We start from the raw sequence: 27210 nt of genomic DNA on the forward strand, positions 1-27210 counted from the left end.
TGGATCGGTAACCCTTAAAACGGTGTTGAAATGGCAACAGCTCAGTGTCGTTGGTTTCTGACACGTTGATAAAAACTATACAATCGAATATTAGCGTCACAAAACTCTAACTTTATACTATTATATTCTGTATCCCAGGCTTGTGAGGAAAGCAATTAACAATTTACTTTACGTCGCACCGACACATATAGGTCTTATGGCGACGGTGGGATAGGAAAGGCTTAGAAGTGGGAAGGAAGCGGCCATGACCTTAATTAAGGTACAGCTCCAGCATTTGCTTGGTGTGAAAATTGGAAACCACGGGAAAACATTTTGAGGGCTGCCGACAGTGGGGTTCGAATCCACCTCCCGGATGCAAGCTCACAGCTGCGTGGCCCTAACCGCGTTGGAAACTAATAGGACAAGGTAAACCCTACATAGCATATGTTGTAACGCGTATTTTTCTTTATCAACTAACAAAAGATCTATACCCATACGCTTTACATTATATACATACATATTTATTTGTTTGTTTGTTTGTTTTTTTGTTTGTTTGTTTGTTTGTTTGTTTGTTTGTTTGTTTGTTTGTTTGTTTGTTTGTTTGTTTATTAATGCCTTCAGTACAGTGGCGAAGTTAGGGCTCCAGGCCCTCTCGTACACTTAACCACATACTAATCAGAATCTTAAATAAAATACTGAGATAATTAAAAAAGTTAAAACTGCATAAATTAATAGCATTGAAAGCAAATTTAAATAAATTACTTACTAAATTAATATTAGAACTAATTAATATTAAAAACTCTTAAAAATGGCTAGTCCTCAGGAACGCACACATTCATACTTCAACCTTTCAGTCATCTGTCCTCAGCAGGTAGTCTCGGCAGGTGACCTTAAATTGTGATTTTAAAAAGCTAGTTTCTCTGACCTGAACTGGCAGGGAATTACATAATCTGGCGACAGTTACTACAAATTATCTATTAATTTTATTTTGTGCGGTGCAGTGAAATAGAAAGAGTGAATCTAGAACGTGTATTTAAGTTGTGAAATGATGATAAAAAGATGAATTTAGAAGAAATATACATTGGCTGACTTTCAGCTACCACTCTGATCACCATCGTTAAAGTGTGTAGCTGCCGACGTTTATCAGACATCAGCCATGAGACAGTCTGTTAGTATGGGGTGATATGAACATCGTACCCAATATTGTAAATAAATCGCAGGCAGGAATTCAGTGCTCGTTGAAGTTTAACTGTTTCTTCTCTCATCATGTCAACTAAAACAACGTCACAATAATCAAGGATAGGGAGAATGAGTGTCTGTATTCGTTTGGCCTGTAGCTCAAATGGAAATACATCCCTCTGCCGTTTAAGAGGGCGAAGAACTCCAAAAATCTTTTTACGTATTTGTTTCGTGTGATCACACCAATCAACTGCTTCATTCATCATTACGCCGGGATTTTAAACCGTTTTACAGCAGGAAATAATTCAGTAGGATAGGTGGGATTGCGACATTGTTTGAGCAGCTCAGTAATTTTCGTGATCCAATTATAATTGTCTGAGTTTTTTTGCAGTTTAGTATAAGAGAGCTTCGTTGTGCATGTACAGTACACTGAGTCGTCGGAAGTCCCTGTTAATATCTTGTCTTGCAGTGTCGATATTTTTGAAGATCGTCAACATAGAGGTGGTGTGTGTTATTTCCTGTCACAGATGGTATGTCATTGATAAAAATACAGGAAATTAGGGGCCGTAGAATACTTAAGATGCGGTTAGATTCGAAGTCTGTGTCATCTAGGGTTTGCTTATAATGTCGAAATAATGAGTCACGGTGGGCCATCATTCTCTTGCCTTCATCATCTAGTCATGTACAAGAAGGGCGAGAAACCTGTATTCGACGCGTGTGTGTATATCTTTGTCGCATTATTTGTATAAAATGTCACTTCTTTATTGCTTATCACATGACCATTATTATAATAACATTACCGTATTTATTCTAAACCAGAATATTGCATCCTTACTCAAACTGTTTATTCTTGCATTCATTTCACTTGTACTCAGAATATAATGCTGCAGTTATGTTGGGATGGGAGTAACAGATGTAGCCGGGGGCCGGGGAGGGGGGGCGGATGTGTCGTACAAGAAGTCCAGACACCCCAGGAGTTTTAACGAATGTACTTTTATTGAGCATTTTATATATAATGTGCATTAATATTAGCTTACGGAGTCCGACTCATTGGCTGAATGATCAGTGTTGAGGCCTTCGGTTAAGACGGTCCCGGGTTCGATTCCCGGCTGGGTCGGGGATTTTAATCGCGTCTGATTAATTCTACTGGCTGGGGACTAGGTGTTTGTCCCAACATATTCATGTTCAGACAACATACTACACTACCAACCACCAAAGAAACACACAACACTGATTACATCCCTCTATATAGGGTTGGCGTCGGGAAAGACATCCGGCCGTAAAACAGGGCCAAATCCACATGTGCGACACAGTTCGCGCCCGCGACCCCACAGATGTGGGAAAAGCAGAAGAATAAGGAGAATAAGAAGAATAAGAAGAAGATTACTATTAGCTTCCGGAATCCGCACGAATCCAGCACTCTTACTTGGATCCAAGGACACTCATTTCCTTTTTCGGTATTCTACACCACCTAAACTATGGAAGTTTGGACACCTCTCAAAATAAAATTCTGGATGAATGTCCCCCCCCCCAAAACTGAAATCCTGACTACGCTACTGACGTGAAACACGGTAAAGATCAGCAAAGTCGAGACAGAATTAGGACTATTAGGGAGTTTATTGTACGGTACAGTTCCAGGTCCGAATTTGTGCGAAAAACTCCTTGCTTTTCGGTTACATAAGATATTGTTGTTTCTCTGACAATAAGAGAGGTGCTGTGGCTGAGGTCTCATGAAACACACCGTTGATTTTCTACCGAAAAGAGTAAAATGGCACTTAACACTTTTGCTTCCAGCATCCGTATATACGGACGCGTCGGCGGTACAAAGTATGTGCAAGAAATCCCAATATCCGTATATGCGGACGTTTCGTAAATATTTTTTTAAAAATATAATACGCTCTAAAACATGCGCATTACATACATCAAATTAATCGGGAAGAAATGTTCTACTAATATCAACCGCTTAAACAAATGTTAGTATAGTATACAGTGCAGAAAGAAGCGAGCGAAATCTAGAAGGCATTAACCTCGTGCGCCAGCTGACTACGTTGCTGGAGGGAAGTGAACGGTGTTGATCCATTAGGCGTGCAGTAGAAAAAGAGTTTTTTGAAACATTGCCTCTCAAAAAGGAAAGAAATTGCTGTGTATGTAATGCCGCTGGCACCAAATCTGTAGGCAAAAGAAAAAAATCTTCTTTTATCTGCTCAAAGTGAAAAAAAGGGATTGCACCCTTTATGCTACCCTCTGCACAAAAGTTAAAAGTTATTGGCACATATACGCTATGTTTTTACATATGTATTGTAAATATATCAACTTTAAATAATAAAGTGTATTATTTTAGAAGTTAATAGGCTATGTTATTTTCATGAACAGTGTCATTTTTTGTGGGTTTTCGCATTATTTACTATTGTAATTTGGAACATATGAAATTTATGTGCCGAGAAATACAAATTGCTGGTTTAATCTTCAGTAACTGTTATTTTTTCAAATAAACTTTTGAAATGTAGTTGTTTTCTTCATTTTTTAATGTTCTTTTAAGTGATATGGATGGTTGGATGCCAGCTATTTCTTTTGTATTTCAAATTTTGAATAAATGTGAAAAAATTAAAACTTCCCGATTTGGTGAGTAGATTTTGGAAAAATTATATATCTTTTTCGCATGAATATTTTCTTTTTGCATTTAGTATCTTTTAGAGTATGTATATAAAAATAAAACATTTAAAATTATACAATTTGGACAATAAATAAGTGAAATATGCATTTTAATAAAACACTACAATAAAGCAAGAAAAGGGCCTGGGATTTCTTGCACACACCCTGCCAAAATGTACGGGAACAAAATGGTTAAGTTCATCCCGTTAACCCACCTTGAAGTGAACTGCACCGAGAGATCCACGAAAATTGGCCGAAAAATCAAATTTTTCTTAAATATCTCCGTTATATACCATCGGACAATAATTATGTATAGGCACAAAATAACGAAACAAATATATTCTTAATCGTTCGTTATATACAGTATTTTGATAGACCTAATTAAACGAATATATAATAGGAATGTTTTATAAAAGGTTACTTCAGATCATATGCACCTAATAACACAATCCTGAATGAGCAGGCTACAAATTGCATCCTCTTATGAACTAAGTCCGCTGAGACTTAAACTGAAAAACATTCTGTTAATGATATCTCCCATTAAATCCTCTTATCGAAATGACGCACATGAGAACAAAGTTTTAGAAATTGATTTCCATTAAGGCAGATAGATTTCCATTAAGACTGATTGTGTATATTTTTTGGGATTGCAAAATCACGGTTTCAGTTTCGTATCACTGCTGCAGTTTTACGGGCATGTACTCCGTAGCGGTGAAACTTCAGCTGCAAGGATTGCACTTTAACTAAACGTGGAGGGTCGCCGACCTCGAGGGAGACCTCAAACACGCTGGCTGGGCCGGGGGAGATATGTCATGCGGCTCGCCAAACACAGCTCCCGGGATGATATGGATCGATTGAAGTGGAGGAAACATAAGAAAGCAGACCCCGCATAAGTGGAAAAATCTAAAGAAGAAGAAGAAGATGGTAACGATTCATAGATTGACCATCGTTTCTTTGCTTCTTCTGGCTTCCCAACTATATTTTCTATGGTGAGACTGTTACCCTCACGACCAACCTCAATCCTGGTGTACTGGAGACTCTTCTGTTAGCATCACTATTCCTTAGTCAGATAACTTAGTTTTCGGCCTCCAAGCAAACGCCTTCACGCATCCCCATAAGGGATAGGATTTGCTGGGTGCGCTGGTAGGCGATCTGCTAAAATCATTAGTTAATGTTTTTGTGACTTTACCCTCCTCCACTATCCAGGCTTGGGGCCGGCACAAGAATGTACCAAGGTATATCTTGATATGGTGGAGTTTGATATATCGTGCGGTATCTAAAAACATATTGTGCCCTACAGACTCCAACACCCATCAAGCAAATGCTGAGAATGTATAGGAAGTACTGTAGTATCGTAGAAATACTGTACCTACCTTTGTGGATCGCTAGCATAGTGGCATATATCTTACCATAAATTCCTGTCCTCTTCTGCGCCGGCTTGCACAGTCGAAGAGACCCGTGGAACGTTCTTGTGACTAATAAAATGAAGTTAAGAGGGACAGGAGTATAACCTAGGTATATTACCTACACTCGTGTAAGTTAAAGAAGGTTCTCGTATCAAATAACAATTTATTACAAACATAAGGCTTGATGGTGAACCCCTGAACAAACATTAATTTTTATAGAATTCATACAGTACAATTGTACAGCCATGAAGTGGCAAATATCTGTCTTCGTTCTTCGTCCGCCGGAGAAGTTTCATTAGTGCTGGAGATGGTTTTAAGCTTGGACAGACTCGACTCTAATTCATTACGGGTAAGCTCTTAAACAGACATCAACATGAGATCAGGGAGGGAATTACTTCGCACAACTTACACTATCAGTTCCCATATATGGGAAAATATTTACACTACACTACAGGACTGGAAATTCCCCCCAAAATCTTATAAACTACACACGCAGACGTTACGAACACGCGCAGTTGATAATTAATAATAATAATAATAATAATAATAATACGTAATGAGACTCAAAAAACTCCCAGGGGTGAGGTGAACGGAACACAAATCATTAAGTACACTAACTTGGAATTTAAGGATCATTAATAATAATTTCATGAAATACAAATTAAAACAGCTATTTATTAGGACGAAAAACATGACGTAGCGGCGTATTAACGAAATCTAAGAAAATGAACTGTTGCGCGAAGACTTGCAGTAACTTATGCCATAAACTCTGTTGTCTTGAAGCTGATGATGGGTGGATATCTCGTACCGGCTGCCTCATCTGTTGTTGGATTCCAGTCCTACTTCTACATTCCTGCCTTTAACACTTCCTACTTTACTCCTTACATAAAGTCGTAATGAGTCCTACTTTTAAGTGCAAAACCACCATGGGTTATGTTCTTGGAGAGAATACACTTGTATTCTTCCGTATTACGGAACAGTAGCGTAGCTAAACTCATAATAAAAGCTCTCCTCCCCTATACTAGTCAAAACCGGTCTCCCGTTGACTACCTCTCGTCAATGAGAGTAACTTTTGAGTAGTATCCTACGGTACTACTCAGATGCGAAGTGAACTAAGTTAAAATCTTCTCCGATGTGCAGACGTAGAATCGTAGTAAGAGTGTCTTCCAAGAGTGAGAATCAGAATCAGAATGAGAATCTCAATAAGAATCAGAATGCCCGAATACAAGTGACAATCTGCTCACGAGTAAGAATAAGGGTGAGAATGTCCTCTCCAGCTCTTGTCAGCGGGTATATATCGGTTCAAAAGTCTCCTTCCATCAACCGTATCACATGGTCCAGTAAGATTCGAGGTCTCATCCCTTCTCCTATGTATTGCTGTGAATCCATCACGTTGCTTCATTACGTTCATTCATATAGGCTGAACTTTCCTGCTGAAATAAAGCGTCAGGAAGCGCAGTATGAAAAGTGGGTGTTTTTAATGTATTAACTGTTTCTTCATGAGGTGGAGAGGGTAAGATCTTTCGTAACCTAGATGACGTACTTTTCCTGGAAATGTGCTGAATTTAGCCTGCTGACTCTGGTCACCTCACAACGGCTATTGGAAAATTTACTGCAAGTTATAAATACGAATGATGTTGAAATACTTTACCCAATAATTTGTTCGTTCAGAATACGTTATAGCCGCGATACAAAGAAATGAAATGATGATTGAAATGGATGATAAAACCCTATATATACATATTAATTTAAACATGACCTATCAGTTATTAAATATATACCTCTTATCATTTAATTATATAGTTCAATAATTGAAAACATGCAGTGATGTCCCAAACATTACAAAGGAATGGTCTCAACTCCATAGAACAAGGTGGAGAAGATTTTCAGATGTATAAACTAACAGGTAGGGACCCTCCTCGGAGGCAGCCCTACCCAGGGAGTGGCGCGCCCTGCCAATGTGAGTCCCAGAGCACACTGACCCGGTGTGTATTATCTGGTAAGGGTCCCAGCTCAGGGTTACGATTGAAGACCTCAACGACATCTATGTCCTCGGAGTAAGAAATTACTTCTTGAGGCGGATGAACCCAATTACAGAACAACGGCATAGGATGTGGAAGGCAACGGGAAACCACCACATTAAAGATCCTTGTAATATCCCAAGAATAGAAAGCATGATGATGTCTTCGAACGGAAAAAATTCCGGAATATCCCCCTATTCGGATCTCAGGAGGGGGATACAGGAGAAGGCAAAGAGCATATACTACAAAGTAGGTACATGGAACGTGAGATCCTTGAAAAAATGTGGTAAGATGGAGAATGTGAAGAACGAAATGAAGCGACTAGGGATGGATGTTTTGGGAATGAGTGAGATAAGATGGCGAGATAGCGGAGATCTATGGAGCGGAGATTTCAGAGTTTTGTACTCTGGCTGTTCAGACGGAAAAGGTAGTGTTGGATTTATACTGACAAAGCAGTTAGGACAGCAAGTGTCAGGTATTTGGGGGATATAATGAAAAAATACAGCTGAAAATTAAAGACAGAACCCAGAGATACAGCTCTAATCCAGATGTACATGCCCACCTCTACACACACAAATGACGAAGTGGAAGAAGTGGAAGAAGAAGAAGTGTTACCAAAGGTCTAGGATGAACAACATCTCATCATCCTCGGGGATATGAACGCAGTTGTTGGAGAAGGCAGAGAAGATGATACAGTAGGCGATTATGGTCTTGGTCCCAGAAACGAAAGGGGAGAAAAGCTCATCGAATTTTGTCGAAGTCACTCTCTGGTAATTACAAATACTCTCTTCGAACAGCCAAAAAGGAGAAAATATACATGGACAATGCCTGGAAATGGTAGTAGATATCAAACAGACTATATAATAGTTAGAGAACGGTATCGAAATGAAGTAAAATCAAGTAAAAGGTATCCTGGGGCTGATATTGACTCCGATCATAACCCCGTGGTAATGACAGGCCAAATGAAACTTAAGAAAAGAAGATTTTTTTTTTGCTAGTTGTTTTACGTCGCACCGACACAGATAGGTCTTACGGCGACGATGGGACAGGAAAGGACTAGGACTGGGAAGGAAGCGGCCGTGGCCTTAATTAAGGTACAGCCCCAGCATTTGCCTGGTGTGAAAATGGGAAACCACGGAAAACCATTTTCAGGGCTGCCGACAGTGGGGTTCGAACCTACTATCTCCCGAATACTGGATACTGGCCGCACTTAAGCGACTGCAGCTAAAAGAAGAATAGAAAGACGCTCCCCAAAATGGAATTTGAGTAAATTAAAGAAAGACAGTAAGGCTATCAAAATGTTCAAAAAAGATACTAATAACAAAATTAATACTGAAGTACTGGCTGGAAGTAGTGCTCAAGAAACATGGGAAGAAATCAAGAAACAAATAATTGATGCAGCAGAAGATTTTTTTTTTGGAAAACAAAAGAGAAGAATCTATAAGCCATGGGTTACACCCCACATTTTGGAATTAATGATCGCGCGCCAGGAAAAGAAATCATGAAGAATACAAGAAAATAGGAAATAAAATCCATCGAGAAACTAAAAAAGCAAAAGAAGAGTGGATAGAAGCACAATGCAAACAGATAGATGAAAATATAACCAAAGGTAATACCGAAAAAGCTTTTTCAGAAGTCCGGAGGCAGTTCCAAAGAAAGGTAAAGCCCTTGAGTGCAATAAAAGGAAGCAACGGAGATGTGATAATAAAGCAGGATAAAATAGCTATAATATGGAAATAATATGTAGAAGGCCTGTATAAAGGGCAAATAGATGGCGATGTAATAGAAAATGAAAGTGAGATAGAACAAGATGATCTGGGATCATGTATACTTAGAGAGGAATTTGATAAAGCTTTGAATGAGCTAAAACAAAGGCAATCCCCTGGAGTAGACTCAATTCCAGGTGAAATACTACAAGCTCTAGGGGATAAGGCAAAATCTTCTTTATGTCAACGAGTAAATGATATTTATACTAGCGGAGAAATACCGGAAGATTTTGAGAAAACTGTATTGATACCTATCCCAAAAAGTAATCATGCAAAGAGATGTCAAGATTATAGAAGTTTAAGCCTGGTAACACATGCCTCCAAAATTATTACAAGAATTGTTTACCGTCGCATGGAGAAAAGGATAGAAGAAAATATCTCAGAGGATCAATTCTGGTTTAGAAGGAACAGAGGGACAAAAGAAGCATTTCTGAGTCTCAGAACAATTATTGAACAAGCCCTAAGAATCAATAAGGACATCCTAATTGCGTTTGATAATGATAACGGGAATATTATGTTTAAAGCCCTTAGAAGTCTGAAAGTAGACTACAGAGATCGGAAAATCATCTATCAGCTGGACAAGAACCAGACAGCGCTTATAGGAAAGGAGCAAATCAACGCGAAAATAAGAAAAGGAGTAAGGCAAGGAAGTGGTCTGTCACCTCTGTTATTCAATGTGTATTTAGAAGAAGCAATGAAAGACTTTTCAGCCACCTCCACCCATGGAATAAAAATAAATGGCCAACTATACCAAACAATACGTTTCGCGGATGATATTGCCCTCATAGCTAAAACTGAGAAAGAGATAGAGACCTCACTAAAGAAATCGAATGATCTACTAAGACTAAAATGTAACATGAATGTTAACAAAACAAAAACCAAGATAATGAAATGTGCTCCGGATGGTAAACAGGATGTTAACGTTTGGTTGGAAGGAGAAAAATTGACTAAGTTATTCGGGAAGCATCATTACATCTGATGGGAGGTGTGAAAAGGACGTCCGTTCTCGAAAAGCCCAGGCTCAAGAGGCTTTCAATAAAAAATAATAAAGAACCTGTTGACCTCCTAGGCAATATCCCTACCAGTAAGAAAGCATTTCATTAAGAGCTTCATTTGGAGCATTGCAACCTATGGCTCTGAAACCTGGACTCTATTAAAGGCTTATAAGAAAAGAATAGATGCATTCAAAATGTGGTGCTGGCGTCGAATGTTACGAATACCCTGGACTGACAGGCTAACAAATGAAGAAGTTCTCAAGGGAGCTGAAGAAACCATCAGTGTAGGGAAAATAATCGCGAAAAGAAGATGTAGTTGGATACGTCATTTACTCCGGCATTCATCATGGTGCACCACACTGCTTGAAGGGAAACTGGAAGGGAAGACTAGAAAAGGACGACCAAGAGCAGGGTTCCTCGATGGCATTAAAGGGCGACGTCCATATCAACTAATCAAGCAGCTGGCTCAGGATAGAATGTCGTTGGACGAGGACAGTCATGCTACGCACCAACCATCAGGTTGAGAACGAGAGAGATTTGTAATTACCTACAGTTCAATGGCTAGGACAGGTCTAAAACCTGCCACCTAACAGAAAAGAAGACGAAACAATTGTGCCCGGTTTTTTGGCTTGAAAGGATTTGTGTGAGTATAACCAGGACGAATAGAACAGACTGCATTTCTATTCGTCCTGGTATAAAGTAGGTAACGGTCCAGGGCGGACTGTCTTACTGCGGTAAAGTTTGTTTTATATGTTGGCTAACATGGCGTCGCGTTTTGGCGCCATCTACTACGTTCAAAGTTGCACCTGTCTGTTCGAAACGTGTTCCTTGTTGAATTAACCAAGTAGGAGAAGTGTTCCGTGTTGAATGCCGTACGTATACAGTTAACACCAAAGATGATTTCGTTGAATTTTAATTTTGATGGAGCGTATAAATAAAGAAAAGAAAAAATCAGTGGATGCTACCTGTTATTTGTTTTTTTTAAAATGCAATTCTAGGCTGTATGCTAAGTTGAAATGTGTATTAATACGTGTTTATAATTTGTTATTTGGTGTGAATATGGGTGGAACGAAGTTTATCTCTAAAATAAAATTTAGAAGTAATAAATATACGAATGTTCCATCGGTAGAGTCTTTATATATATTAACCCAGTCGGTTTGTTAGCGTCTTCATACAGATCAGTGAAGAGGTGACTAGTACCATTGTATCCCTGTCTGTACTGAATACCACAGTAATCGAACATTAAATGTCACGAGTGTAGTATCTAGAGCCTTTAGAACTCCAAATGCTGTAGTAGTACATAACCTAAGTCAGTTTGATGGGAATGTTTGTAGTTGACCAGGAAGTTACTGTATATCCAAAGACTTTATCATTAATACAAAAAATGCACACAAGTGGGCATACAAATGTAGCTAAGATTTACAAAGTTGGCTAATTGAGATTCTCTATGAGCACTTAATGGCATAGTGCCTGTCACAGTATTCATTACATGTCTCACACATACATTCAGGACTTTGTTTATGGAATATCTTAGTCCTTCAGAATCGTAGTCATAGGTCCTCCATTAGAAAGTTTTCCCTTGCGAGTTCATATGCGAGCCTCGATGGGGCAAATTTTGATAGTCTAAGTGTAATTTTTTGTTAAAACTTCTACATTGTCTCCCATACAAAATACACAGTTTAAGAAATTTGAATCTTATAAGTAATAGGCCTACCTTATATTACATGTAGGAGTGGTAGAAATGTTCGTTACCAAGACAGTCTTTTAACGGCTTACATCTTAAAACAATTAATTTACTGAATTACATTTTTAATGTACTAACTACAATTTCACGCTTAAAAGCATTGCAAACAAATTCTTTTGACATACACAGTAAGCATTTCATTCATTAAATTATTATTACTATTATTATTATCAATATATATAACATTTTATTTTATTTTATTTTATATATATTTTATTATTTACCATTCACTATTAGCCATCAGCTTCCCACGTGCAATTCTGCGCCTGTTTCACTTGTTCTACATAATTTCGCCATTGTTCCGAAGTCATTTTATGTATTCCCTTTCGCATTAATCGTTCCACTTCTGGGAGCTTGTAACATTTGTTGTTAGCTGCAATGTATCCCTTCACTTGGCTCCCCACTAGTTGTATTGTATTTAGCTCTCAGTGATATGGAGGGAGACATAACACCTCGTGACGTACAACTGCTGCCAGTTGTCGATGCGATAGTTGGCATCATAATTTGCTTGAATTTTATTGAGTATTTTCACAAGTTCAAGTTTATTCATAGAGGGTTCCCAAGTAATAATTTTCTGTCAACCAAGCCTGAATAATAGGTTTCATGGTACTTTTTGTGGACACACTCGATTTTTACTGAGTGATATGAAGCATTATCTAGGACAGTAACTGAATTAGGTGGCATGTTCGATAATAGTTGCTTCGTGAAATATTCCTCGTATCGCTCACCGTCCATTTCCCTATGAGAGTCGCCTGTCTTCTTGTCCATGAATAGAAGTTCTGCTCCCTCAACAAACCCACATTCAGTCCCTGCATGAATTATCAGTACACGCCTCCCTTTGCCCGAGGGTGCCTTGCTACCTGTGGTGAGGCCCTCCCTCCATGCCTTTGTGGCTGGCTTAATAGATGTATCAACCCAAACCCTGGACTTGGTGTGGCTGACGTTTGCCCATGTCTCATCTGTGTACACTGCGGCTTTTTCCTTGGTCTTCATTTCATGAATACTGTGTAAATATCTATGACGCCAAGCAACAATGTCTTCCGTGTTAATTTAAAGTGATACTCTCCTTTGCTTTATTTACTTAAACCCCATATGTAAAAGTAGCCTCTGCTTGGATGTGTTAGAGAACTTTGGAAGTTCCTTGTCTTCATTAACAATTGACACTATTTTATTTAATGTCGGTAGATCATTCTCTTTGTACAAGGCGTGGATTTTTCTTATTGCCGCTCGAGTAAAGGAATCGTACTTCTGAAGATGAGTTACTTTCCTTTCAATTCCTGTATGCTTTCGAAGTGTCTCCAACCCTTTTCCGGTTTTATAATTGACTTTTACCTTGAGCACGGTTGTATATGAAGCTCCCACTGCCTCTGCTGTCAGTCTCGCTGCTTCATGAGTAGTAGTAATCCCGCCGTCAATAGTTTTTGCTCGTAAATGCTTATAAACCTAAAAATCTTGCATTTCTTCTTCAACTGGTACCAGTCTGGTGAATTTTTGTTTGGGTCCATTGCACAATGATATCCAATAATAAGAAACCTACAAACGTACAAGAAACTACAAGAATTATGAATTAGCACACAATATGCACATACACTATTTTTTTGTAAAAGTGAAACACGCTGGAAAAATTCTCTCATTGCTGTTTTAAACAGACTATGATTGGAACTGCACCTACGTGTTCAAAACAACCACTGAATGAGCGAGTATGGCAGCTCCGCATTGACGGCACCATTGCCAAGACTCGTGCTGAGTAGCGAATCCCCTTGCCCCCTCACCTACCCTGGGACAACATCGTAGGCGTTGACCCTGTCGCCCATGCCATCTCCTGGTCCATGCACTCACTTCCACTTTAGTCTGCTCAAAAGGTGGTCCAGAGAATAAAGTGGTCCTAACACGAGGAGGGCACTTCAGACCATTGACTTTTAGTGATTCTTAGAGTCAGAAAAAGATGACAAAAAAGGGCTCCCTAGAACTAGTGGAAGTCATACAAAGAAGATAGAAAATGACAAGATGGAAAACTACAGGAATATTTATATTATTTCTCAATTTCCTAAGTCCTTGTAGGCTAATTATATGTTTTTCTCAATGTTAAAAATTCCATTAACATAAATTTACAGGATGTTTAGGTATGGTATTAATATTTTACAGTACAGATTTCACATCCCAGTAAATAGAGAAGTGGAAATCAGACTTCACTTGGAAAGTGTGCAATTCATCAATAAGCAAGTACAAATCAATGAGAATCACTTCATAGAACAAGACTCTGATTGGAGTGCGAAAGTGGAAAGAATGAAACGGTTACACTTCACTGGTGGAGGTACATGGTTAGGAAGGAAAAAAAAAAAAATGCAAAATGATAAGTAGCAGAGATGAGAGATCCTTCCTTTATGGTTGGGGGTACCAGGGATCCATCAACCTGCCCCTGGAAGTATTTTTACTTATTTAGAAAAAGTAAAATGGAGACTTTCATTCTGGGAAATGATATATTTTTTTCTTTTGTTCCTTTTGGCTGGAGTAGTATACTATTGTGTCCGATAGAGCTTGCGCCATGTACGGCTGCCACGTTCTGTGAAAGTAACGGAACTGCAAAGTTTGAAAGTGTCATGGGTGTGCCAGGTGTATCCGTGACATGAATATATTAAGTACAGGAGGAGTTAAATTCACAGCTGTTTTTAGCCAGACCAATGGTCTTGTCACTAGCCAATAATGTAACAGAGGATACTCTAGGCCTGTGGGCTGCTTCACGGTTCTAAACTGGGACTTACACTCCCAGACCAATGGAATATGGAATCATGATCAATGATAAGCAAATTAATGGTGTCCAGATATAGAAAACACTTATATACTAGCTGACTGACAATTTAGAAGACATTCACTTCCTTAAGAATAGGATACAACCAGATGCAACAGGTGTGTTTATGAAGTTAAAACATCTTGAACCCAACCTTAACTTCTGATTTGTCCGCCTCAGTAACATAACAGTTTGCACAATTAGCTGCCGCCCTCGGGGGAGCCCGGGTTTTCGATTACAGGTACTGCCAGAAATTTAAGAATGGCAGGCGGGCTGGTATGTGGTTAAAATGGTACATGCAGCTCTCCTCCAATGGGGGTGCGCCCAGAAAGAGCTGCACCACCTCAGAGTGAGGACACGAGTGTACTTATTTACTAACTTCTGATTGGGAACTAGTTGGCATGTTGTTAAGTGTCATGTTATCAGTGCTACTTTGAAGACTGGACACAAAAGAATTTGTAAATGAATCAGTTGCAGGCTTTTGAAATGTGGACGTATTACGGAATATTAAACATCCCATCAGTAGACAGTGTCGCCAAGGAGGTACTCCGTTGTACTGCAAAAGTTCTGATGCTCACAGAACGCAGGGATGCAGCCTGTTTCTGTTACATCTTTCAAAACGATAAATACTCTTAGCCTGTGACTGCACTACCATTCCCAATGTCAAGAAACAGGTCAGTGCCAGGTGGAGTAAATACCATGAGGTTACTGGGGTGCAGAGCATTGATAAGACCGATGGCTTTTTATGGAACCAAATGCTGGCCTACTGCATCAGAATATGAAAAGGCACTGGAAATGGAAATGAAGCTCTGATGATTCACTGCCTTGATTCAGCTAGTCCATAGACCTGATCAAAAGTATCCAGTCACCCCTATGCAATGCGGAATTGAACCCTAGATATCAAGAAAGGCAGACCTGTCAATATAAAAGGAGGCGGGATGTATTGTGTTAGTAGAGAAGCAGTAACACCAGAATGGGTTGGTCAGGAGAGCTCAGCAACTTCGAACAGGGACTAGTCATTGGATGTCGTCTGAGGGACAAATCAGTCGGGACATTTCCACCTTTTTAAACCTGCCCAAATCGACTGTTGGTGACGTGATTGTGAAGTGGAATCGCAAAGGAACAACCGCCGCTAAACCAAGACCAGGCAGACCTCATTTAATGATGGACAGACTGTCGAGCATTTAGAGGGTGGTTGTAAAAATTCACAAGAAATCAGCGGAAGGAATCACTTATGAGTTCCAAAGTGCAACCAGCACAATGACTATATGTCAGGAGTTTACAGAAAATGGGTACAATTTCTAAAGTCAATGCTAAGCGATGCTTGAGGTGGTGTAAAGAGCAGCACCACTGGACAGTGGATGACTAGAAACGAGTGATTTGGTGTGATGAATCATGTTATACTTTGTGGCAGTCTGATGGAAGAGTTTTGATTTGACTAATGCCTGGAAACCATTACCTGCAATCATGTGCAGTGCCAACAATGAAGTACGAAGGTGGTGGTGTTATAGTATGGAGGTGTTATTCACGGCCAGGGTGTTATTCCCTTATTGCATTTAAGAAAACTCTAAATGCGAAGTGATATGAACACGTTTTAAACTATTATGTACTGTGTACACAGTAGAAGACCAGTTCGAAGACCATGATAGTATCAGCATGACAGTGCACCCTGTCATAAAGCTGCATCTGTGAAGTAATGGTTTGTGGACAATAACATTCCAGAAATGGACTGGCCTACACAGAGTCCTGACCTGAACCCAACGGAACACCTTTGGAATGAGTTATAACATTGACTTTGCTTCAGACCCCTGCGTCCAACATCATTACCTTTTCTGGTTTTGGCTCTTGAGGAGGAATTGACTGCCATTCCTTCACAGACATTCATACACCTCATTGAAGTATCCCCAGTGGAGTTAAAGGCAAAAGGTGGACCCACTCCATATTGATATCCAATAATATGGAACGTGACATGGGTGAAGTCTTAAGTGCAGTTTCAGATAGGTGTCCAGATACTTTGGATCAGGTGGTGTATGTGCAAGAAATTCAAGGTTGCTCTAGCCACACAGAAAATGTGGAAATCACTCTTCCAATAGTATGATGTTGTAGTTCACAGCATTGATACCTTTGGTGTAAAGACTGCCCTTCAACTGAATGTGGAGAGTCACCAACCTCAAGGACAACAACAAACATGTTGGCTAGACAGGGTGAGACGGCATGCTTCTAGCAAAATTCAACCCTCAAGATGCTGGGGATCTTCTGAAGTGGAGAAAACTCTGCAAGAATGAAGACCCTGTATATGTGGGAAAATGCTGTGAAGATGGTGAAGTTTATGACTGATCATAGAAGAGAGAACAAGGACATGGACACAGAATCTCCAGCAATGGTTCTGCATCTACGATAAGGCAATCCTGATTCAACAAACAGAAAATCGGGATAAGTACTCCATGACTGTCTTCGTAAAAATATGTGTTTTGCTAAATTATAATTTGTGTTGCCTTCATACTTTCTGGGTATCTGATAATAGAAATCTTTTGTGTTAACATAATTATTGTTGAAGTTTCTATAAAATTTATTGAAGTATGAATCTGGCAAATGAAGTTCAATCGTACATGGTATTCTGAGTTGGTTTGAATTGTGTATAGTTGTAACGTAAGTTAATAACTTATTTATTGTCTTAAGGTTGAGGTTCTTACTAATCTTGAAAATATGATTTTTGTGAAATAGACCTATTATAGCTGACCCTTGGCTGAATAGTCGGCATACAGGTGACTATGCTGTATGTTAGTCACTGCATCTGAGGTTTGATTCTTGGTTGAGCTAGAATTTTAATTGCAAATAGTGAAGTCTTCTGGCTTGGAGACTGGGTGTTTGTGTTCGTCTTAATATACTTCTCCTCATCTACATACGACAGTTCACACCCAACCACCATAGATACAATGCAAGACCATCTTCACATACAGGAGCCATGGTCAGCATCTGTGGGTAGCCATCCTAGTAGATTTCCAGAAGGAGTATGATTCATTAGACTGACCCTCTTCTCCACCCTGCGACAATTAGACCTGGATGAGAAGAACACCAGACTGATCGAGACCCCTCTGACAAGGAAAGTAACAGGTAAGACAGGTCAAAACCCATCTTGAAACCTTGTTGACACAATTTTTGTATTATAAGAGGACAATGTGCAGAAAATCAGCCTCCAAGTGTAACTGCAAGTCTCCGAAATCATGCGACGAATCTCTGGTATAGATCAGTGGGAAGTAGCACAAGTACCGTTCATATTGATTGGAATGGCTCAGGTATGCAAGGCCAGTAATAAGCAGAGCTGCACATGCTAGTCAGCTGTGGGGTTTCATTGCATCCAGCAATAACATGGCAGTTTTGGTGGTTGTTTTAAAGAAAGCAAGACAGTGAAAACCATTTCCTTGGAGAACAATTTTTTAAATCCTATTAATGTAGCAGTGTTTGTAATGAGTTATTTCCATGAACATTTGTTTTCGTTTTCCGGAGAAATTAGCTCGAAAGAAAAGGAAATGCGACAATATCTGATTGTTTTGATGGAAAATAATTGTAGAGGGGTAAAACATATTGAGGAGATTTCCCTTGAGTACACAGTGGAGACAGTAAAAGCAACTGAAGTGATTCCATTTGTCAAAACCTTGTGCCGATTACAAGTGAAGTTCCGGGTGCTAGTTCAAAACTAGAATATGACTCCTCAGAATCTAGTGGCGCTACGAGTCCATTGCCATGCAAATCGTCCCGTTCTATTTATGTTCGTAGTGCCATGAAATGTGAGCAAGAAAACATCAGTATGGAGTACAAAAGGAGGGCTGTAAAATTCTGGCTTTACAAAGGTGGTGATAAAGGATTATCACTTTCACATGTCTGCAAATACTTTAGTTTAACGAAGTCAGAGCAATATCATTACTTGTGGAAGAAGCAGTTGGGAAATACAGGTATGTCGGCAAGTCCATTTGAACATAAAAATATTATGAAAAACTCTTTATTCGCATTTCCAGGAGGCAAACAGGGGAAGGCGAAATTTAAGTGATGAAGATTTACTATTGTGGACTTTGGAAATTGCACGAAACATGTACTACTTTTAACCAATAAGTTGCCTTAAGCAACTAATGTATCGACCAGGTGGAAAATAAAAAATACTTAGTTGTGAATCTGTTAAAGTGCGATACGGACCATGATGCTGATTTTATGTAACATGAACTATCTGTCGAGAAACATAATTTTTCTACCTCTCATGCCTGGATCAGCCGTTTCAAGAAACAACACAGAACTGGGAACAGGAAAATTACAAAATTTGTATCCCATTCACATAATCTGGACGAAAAACAAAAGAATAAGACTGCAGAAGATTTCAGGAGGCAGCTCGGGAGCGATTTAACCATTACACTCAGTCCTGTATTTACAACCCTGATCAAAGCAGATTCGAGCGTGAAATGTGATTGAAAAGAACTTTTATCTTATGTAGGTAAGAAATAGTCTACATGCATACGATAGCCCTTTTGGTTAGATCACTCACACATTCATACACCATAATGCCATGGACGATTCTTTGTTCCCTAAATTATTTGTTGTACTGCAGGAGCCGACCGGAAACTTTGGTCCTCTGGTTTCAGAAAAAAGCGTTGTCACTGCCACAAAATCAGGAAAAATGGGGAAAACAGAATTAAAAATATGGTTTACAGCCTTTTTCCCATTCTCTGAAGACAACTGTGCCCTGCTTTTTGATTCGTGGTCCACATACAGTGATACAACTTGTCTTGAAGATATCCCTCCACGCAAAACAATCGAACTGCTTCAGTTTATTCCAGTTACCATGGGCATAAGTCAACTGTTAGATAAATTCTTCTTCCGGCAATGGAAATCCTTTTACTACTGATTAACAGAAATTCTAACTTCTTATAATGATTTTAAAGTTGAGGTTCTTCACCACACAAGACACAATCCTTGAGCTGCAGCCCTTTATACATTTTCATTTTTCACCTCCATGACTTCAGGATATGATAAAATATTAATGGTTTGCTACAAATTACACAACAGTACTACGTCCTGAGTTCATAGTGCCTGCTAAATATTGTTTGTAAAAGAAAAAAGAAACGTGTGAAGAACAGTGCGACAATGAAGTTATTACAAGTAATGAAAATCATTTTATTTTCCGTATTGAAAGAATCTCAATAATAATATAAGAGAATTTATTGGATTCCAACCTATTCAATACATTACAGGATGTTAACATTTTTAGTTAAACATCGTTAAAATGGAGACATGTTTCGCCCTCCATGTGGGGCATCATCAGTTATATCAAAGCACCTCAAAATTAAACCAGACGTCTGGTTGGAAATTGTGAACATAATATGTAAGAAAGAATACATTTAAAAAACACGTACAAAGTCCTATCCTAAACGAAATAACAATAGACTAGTTACACATAGTAAAATACGCTAGTGGTTTCTTAATATTAAAATGAGGCCATCACATGCACAGTATAAAAATGAAAGTAATCAAAGTCTATATGATATTGAGTTCGATGGTAGTTCTACGTAGTATATACAAATGTTGGCAAAAATAAAACACAATTTATAATTACTGTACACTTATTTATAATTGTTAAAATTGATGAGGTAAAACATTCCAATTTGTCTATTTGTAATTTGGCTCCAACCAAAATAATTCACCCTAGGATTCATGAGGTAGTCAACTCCGTTGGTCACTCTCTTTTGAATGGAGTGCACAGTGCAAGTGAACAACTTTTGTTGATTATAAAATGAGGCTGTGCTAAGACAGAGTTAAAACAACACCGCCTTCAAATGAAGATAGTTAAAAACATCATTAGGTTCTTCCTAGTTGACTAAAGGTTTGCGTATATTTTGTTGTTGAAGTGTGGGAAAGTCAGTTGTTGGTTGAATGGGCAACGGTCGAAAATGTTGTGCAGTGCAATCGGTGTTTGAGCTGTCCTACATGTGAGGGAAATCTTGAAAGCTGTTGAGCTGTTACCTAATTGTTAGGAGGTTTGTGGAGCACTCTAAACTAAAAATGTTAACATCCTGTAATGTATTGAATAGGTTGGAATCCAATAAATTCTCTTATATTATTAATGAAGTTATTTGCATTATCATTATGCAATTAATACCAGTCATTTCTGCTCTACTTTTATGAGTGACTGTCAAGTATGTGAAACAATACAGCTTCAGGGAGGATCAAGAGACTGAATGTATGTACGCCACACCACAACTCCGAGCTGCCTCAGGGATGACCAGGCACGCTGTCCGTCATGTTTGCATATCAGGATTTCAGGTTCGATTTTGAAGCCTTGCAGTGAAATTTGGAGGCTGATCCTCCATACACTATCCTCTTACAGCACAACAATTATGTCCAAAAAAAAAATTCACAATGAGACCTTTCTTACTTGTTACTTTCCTTGTGAGGAACACCACCTCCGAAGTCAAGTATGGAGGTGAGCTCTCTCAAAGCTTAAAACAGGAGTTAGACACGGAGACAACCTCTCTTGCATCCTCTTCATCTGCATGCTAGAGAAAATTATCAGGGAATGGATTGATACACTACTGGACTGAAGATTGGATACAAGAAAGAAACCTCAGTGTGCCCTGCCTAGCCTTTGCTGACCACCTCACCTTATTAACCAGCAATATAGAGGAAGCTACTTGGCAACTACTGAGCCTCTGCAGCATAGCAGCTAAGATCAGCTTGAAGGTCAGCATACAAAAGACCTAGCATAGATGGATCCTCATGAACAATCCCACTAGAAGACACCACCGTACGTAAAGTCCAGCAGAGTGGATCTCGGCAAACCAGCTGAAAAACCAGTCCATAGACACCAGATGTGTCAAGTTAGAGAGGGCCTACCACTTTAGCAGGAGCATTTAACCTTCAAGTATCTCTCCAATCCCGGTCTAGGAAGCCAAGAATAATGGCCGAGAGGATTCATCGTGCTGACCACACAACACCTCATAATCTGCAGGCCTCTGGGCTGAGTAGTGTTCGCTTGGTACGCCATGGCCCTTCGGGGCTGTTGCGCCATGTGGGGTTTGGTCTGGTACCGCTTCAATAACCTCAAGGTCACGTATTACAGCTCTGTAGTAAGACCTCCTGTGCTCACCTCTGAATGTCTCTTGGTGAATAGGAAGGGCACATTTAGGAAACCAGAACTCAAGGAAAGAAAATTCTTCAAGAGGATACTAGGACCCATAAGACAAGGAAGATAGAACCTACAGGATCAAGCATAACAATAACACAGCTCTATGAACACTGGGAAGACTAATCACATCCACGAGGAAAAGGCATCCAGCCTTCCACGGACACTTGACCTGCATTAACACCTGGATATTCACGAGCAGGAATCTTACCATGAAAGGGACAGTGAAGACCTCTAGGAACAAGTGGAACACCTGAGTGAAATCAGGTCTGGAGCAGCAGAAGATTTCATTAGAGACCATATAGGACCAATCCCAATTCCAACAAATCATTCTACAGGGTGTTTTCACACTGTCTCTTACCAGTAAGAAGAACATGTGCACCACGAACGGAGGAGAGAAAACTTGCACATAGCCGGAAAATGAAAGTATTCTGATCCAGAAAGAAGCAAAAGGCCCTATTCAAGTGACAAAACAAGCCCCATGGTCCTCATGGTTCTTGTTTCTGTAGACTTGGGTATTTTTTTAAAGAGTAAACTTATCTCATCCTGCTGGAATACTATAGTATGGCAGAGAAAGATACTGCTTACAAGAAAACTGAAAACCCATTCAGAAAGTTGAGGTGTTACACCTTGTCGGTGTAAAACAAGAAAAGCTCCAAAAATGGACTTGGACATTTCTTGCATTTGGCCTGTCAGTTAGATAGCTTCATCATCAAACCCCTCCAGCTTGCTGGGGAGTGTTGTGTGAACCAGTCTTTGCCTTCATTGTCTGTCTAGAAATGTCTCCTCTCTCACCACTGACTCCCAGTCCCCCCCTCCTCTCCACACCCTTTCTCAGCTGGTGTAGGTGTCTCTTCTTGGGGTCTTCCCACTGGCCTTCTTCCTTCAATCCTTCTTTCTAGCCATGCAAGTTTTATTCTCTTGCCAGGCACTCACTTTACATGTCCATACCATGTTAATCATTAGCTTCTCTTCTATTGAGTCCACTTTTAGTTTCATTCTGTTGTCATAGTTCCTCACACGGTCCTGGCACTATTTTTGGAGGGTAGTTCATAGAACATTTTGCATGCCTGCAGTTTACTAACACCCCTCTCTTTTGGTGTAAGCATTGCTAGACTGTACGTGAGAATAACAGTCATCTTGGTTCTCATGGGCCACTTGTTATCGCAAAGTAGATGTTTTATGAGGTTATCTCTGCTTACTATTTTGTTATCTGCCATATCCCTGCTGGAAATCATGCTGCCTATGTATTTGAATACCTGTACACATTGAAGGTTTTCATCTTCTAACTTAATGTGACAGCCAGTATTTTTCCCTACACACTTTCAGTGCAACAATTTGTGTTGTGCTTACTTTACTCTGATACTGTTTTAACCGGGCTGCCACCAACTCATCCAGCGTAGTTTATACCTCTGCTTCTGTCTCTGGCCAGATGGTTACATCATCAGCAAACACCAATGTGTGTAGTTCTCCATTTTGTTCTCTGTTCGGATTTTTAAGAATACTGTCCATGACGGTAATGAATAGCAATGGTGAGAGTGCGCTACCTTGTAGGATACTTGTGGTATTAAACCATTTTAAATGGCCATACCCAACATGCATATAGCTACTGCAGTTGTGGTACAGCATCTGTATTTTGCCTATGAGATATTTAGGCACTCCCAGTTCTGGGAGGTACTTCTATATGACTGTTGGAGCCACCTCGGACCAAGTAATTGGAAAAAAGACTTCAGATTAATTTAATGATAGACTTACTTTATCCCCTTCGAAATTCCAGAGTTTCTCAGGGCGATGAAGATTACTGGGTAGTTATTAGCATAAATATTACTCATACAATTTCAAGATTTTCCAGACATCATTTATGTCCTCTGCCTTTCTTCCACCTCTTTGGTATTTCTCCCCTCATTCGTATGGCTTTTATAGATCTAAGAACTCTACAATTAGGTCTTTACCTCTCTCCCAGTGCTATTCCATTAACATATTTAGGTAAAGATCAGGTCTGTTTTTTTTTGTTTGTTTTTTTCAGGACAGGTTCTATCACCGCCTGCACTCTGCTTTCAGTATTTTTCTTCCGTTATTTTCAGTAGACCCTGAGAAAGGAGTTTGATATCCCTATAGTTGGCACACTTTGTTCTGCATCCTTTTTTAAGTAAATGGATAACATTTTTTTCCAGCCCTCTGGAACCCAATTTTCACACCATATTGCTCTCAAAGTTCTGTATAGCCACTGCATTCCAGGTATACTTGCTGCTAATATCATGGCGGCAGTGACTTCACAGATTCCAGCTGACTTACTACTTTTAATCCTTTCTTTAGTGCAATTTCCACCTCAGACGAAGTAATTGGAAGTCTAAGATTTCAAATTAGTTTAATGATAGACTAACTTACTTTACCTCCTTCAAAAATCCAGAGTTTCTCAGGGCGATGAAGATTACTGGGTAGTTATTAGTATAAATATTGCTCATACAGTTTCAAGAAACACTTGAATTGTTCCAAACATCATATGTCCTCAGCCTTTCTTCCACCTCTAAGGTATTTTTTCCCTCATTCAGGAGTGTATTGAAATAAGTCTTCATTTTGTTTCTAATTTCTTCTTTGCTCCTGACTATATTCTCATTTTCTGTTTCTATTGCTGTGATGTCCCCCTTTTCAGATCTCTTGCTGTTAACCAGGCTATACAGCATATTCATGTTTCCTTTTCTATCTTCCTGTAGTTTTTGGATAAATTCTCTTCCTTCACAATCATTTTTACTTCTAATTTTCTATTTCAGTATTCTTGGTCTAGCTTTTGAATTTTTCCCCTATCTTTCAGTTGACTGTGTCACTATTTCTGGTTCTTTCAACATACCTCACTTTCTTGCCTTATTTCATTTTTCTGTCGCCTCTTTCACTCTGTCATTCCCCCAGGACGTTCTTTTATTTGTTATCTTCCTGCTTGTTCTTCTGCACTACAATGAAACTAGTTCTAAAATTATTCCATTCCTCATCACTACAACTAGACTCTGATATTCCTAATTGTTTTGATCATTTCTTGGAACTTCTGTTTATACTCTTCCACTCCTTGGTATCCTCTTCCTGGTCTGTGTTTTCAGCACTTGGATTCCTGTCAGGTCAGCCACCAGAAACTTGGACCGTACCCCTCCCTTGCTAAAGATATATGACAGAAAGCATAATACACGATCTTGTAAGGGAGATTCGAGGGCGTGGATCCCGACCAGGAGAGGCAGACAACAGCCCCGAACTAGAGATGTCCCTCATAAATAATGCATGACAAGGAAGTAACTAACTAATAGCAATGGAGTAGGAATAAAATTGAATGAGAGTTTATTTATATAAACATATCAGAAGAAAAAATAAACCAAAGCCACCAATGAAAATTAAATAAAAAAAACTTACATACTTTTGTCCTTCAGGTTTATGGGAGGTAGTAATGCAAGCCTGTGAGCACAGCATATCTCAAACATTAATATAAATAATACCTTACGACATGCTCACCATTTGAACGATAGTTCCACAACATATTTAAATATCTTGAAAGGAAAACAAACCACACGGATATTGTTCGGTCATTTCTTTCTACGAGGTCAATTACATTTTTATTTCCAAGCATTAATCAAGGCTCCACCATCATCACGACAACAATAGCCATTACTAAGATAAAGGATTACAAAGCATCATGGAGTAGAGCAAATCCAGATATAAAGGAAGTATACAGGTATCGGGATGGCCGAGAATGGAACATCTCTACACCAAAGAATAATACGTAAGGCAAAGAGAATCAGGTGTGCGCATCACCCGTATTTAAAATAAACAATAATGGCAGCCACGTGAACAAGCAAAAACGGTCAATATATAGACCATGAGAAATTAATAAACATCGTACTCGAAGCGAAAACCAAGTACGGAAGGATTAAAGAAAAGAAATATTAATTAACTGACGAATACGACATATTTTTACTCCTCGCTCGCGCTCACACACACACACAAACATTCAGCCATTACAGGTATCGGGCAACAATGGGGTCAATAAACTCATTCAAAAACAGATCCCAAACACATGTAATATGACTCACCTGGTCATAAGTAAAGGTCTCATATATGATGGAGTAACATGCACAACGCAAATATTTCATAAACAGGATGATATGGGCCCATGGTTCACGTATAAATCTACCAACTTACGCGTTAGGTACGACTCGAATGCATCTCCGTGTCGACACCCAGAGCATACTTGCATTTGGTGGCAAAATACATCACAATATTGTGCACATAATCAGAATTTTTCGCAGAGACCCAGTTACCACAATAATATCATCAAGCACACAGCCCATTCATATCACGGAGCAAAAAGGCGTATACCAATCAGTTACAATTTAAGGCACAAGAAATAGCCACGAGTTAAACATAAAATAAAAGTGAAAACTCAGCTCACAGTACCTGTACTATAAGCTGATAAATTAAAAGCCCGAATGGGAGTACAAGCAGAGTTTAAACCTAATGAAAACCCATCGGTAATTGAGAAATGCCACACCGATCAGAGATGACTCCATCTTTGTATTCTTCACGTCATCACCACAACAAATATAGCAGGTCAAGGAGATACAGTCAAAGACTCGCTAAAAGAAGGACCATCCGTGTTCAGAGCAGGGTGCTCCCTCTGCGGTACAGTTTGGGAAATACTGTAGTTAAGTCAGTCAATCGAGCTGATACAAACTCTTAGCAATTATGGGAAAAGTTACATATGAACATGCTAAACGAGCATGTTTCAAACTTATAATTGCTATGTAATCTATTACTTACTTATAGCTACCATCCCAGCTGTAACGTGTTATTTTATTATTTTCTTCCATTGGGAACCATGCGTTTTTTATCAGTAAGTTATTCCGTAAGTTCAGACCAAATAGAAGTTCTCCTTCCATGTCCCTTGTCCACTGTCCGAAAGGCCCTATAATCTCTTCACATCCAGTTGTACTTACTCCTAACTGGGCATTGCAGACACCCATTGGTAATAGGTTCTCTCCATTTATACTGTCCTCGAGTTGTTGGAGGAAGTTCAGGTTTTCTTCATTGCTACAACCCTGCTAAGGGCCAGAGACCTGCACATCTGTTAGATATTCTACTTTCATATACACCTTTGCTTTAATAATCCTCTCATTAAGAACAGAAGTGTAGTCAATATCCTTGTGAAGAACAAAATCAACTCCATTTCCTGCTTCTGCCTTATTTCTGCTCCAGTACATTTGAATCCATCATTCAGTAGTTTTGTGTTGCATCCCTTCCACTTTGACTCAGACCAAAGATGTTAATGTGTCTCTGCTTCTTCATATCTTTCATTTCATTACATTTTCCAGTCAGTGTTAATATGTTGAAGGTAGCAACTCTCGAGGATGGCTTTTCTGTTATTTCGTCTCCTTTTGTTGTTTCTTCTTATACTGTTTGGATGAGCTTCGGTCTCATTAGAGTCGTCATTACTTGCAAAGGTACTCTAAGTTTGGTCTTGAGTTGTGTTATT

General features: G+C 39.2%; 1 long non-coding RNA gene across 3 annotated transcripts in view; it reads left to right on the forward strand.

The window, feature by feature from the left end:
• Window positions 1-10764: 10764 nt before the first annotated feature.
• LOC136875576 (uncharacterized) overlaps window positions 10765-27210 on the forward strand; it is a 108836-nt gene continuing 92390 nt past the window's right edge. For all 3 annotated transcript variants that reach the window (XR_010860477.2, XR_010860475.2, XR_010860476.2), the window contains exon 1: window positions 10765-10870. This is a non-coding gene — a long non-coding RNA (uncharacterized lncRNA). The remainder of the gene's footprint in view (window positions 10871-27210) is intronic.

This window comes from Anabrus simplex, chromosome 6, assembly GCF_040414725.1.
Source record: "Anabrus simplex isolate iqAnaSimp1 chromosome 6, ASM4041472v1, whole genome shotgun sequence".
NCBI lineage: Eukaryota > Metazoa > Arthropoda > Insecta > Orthoptera > Tettigoniidae > Anabrus > Anabrus simplex.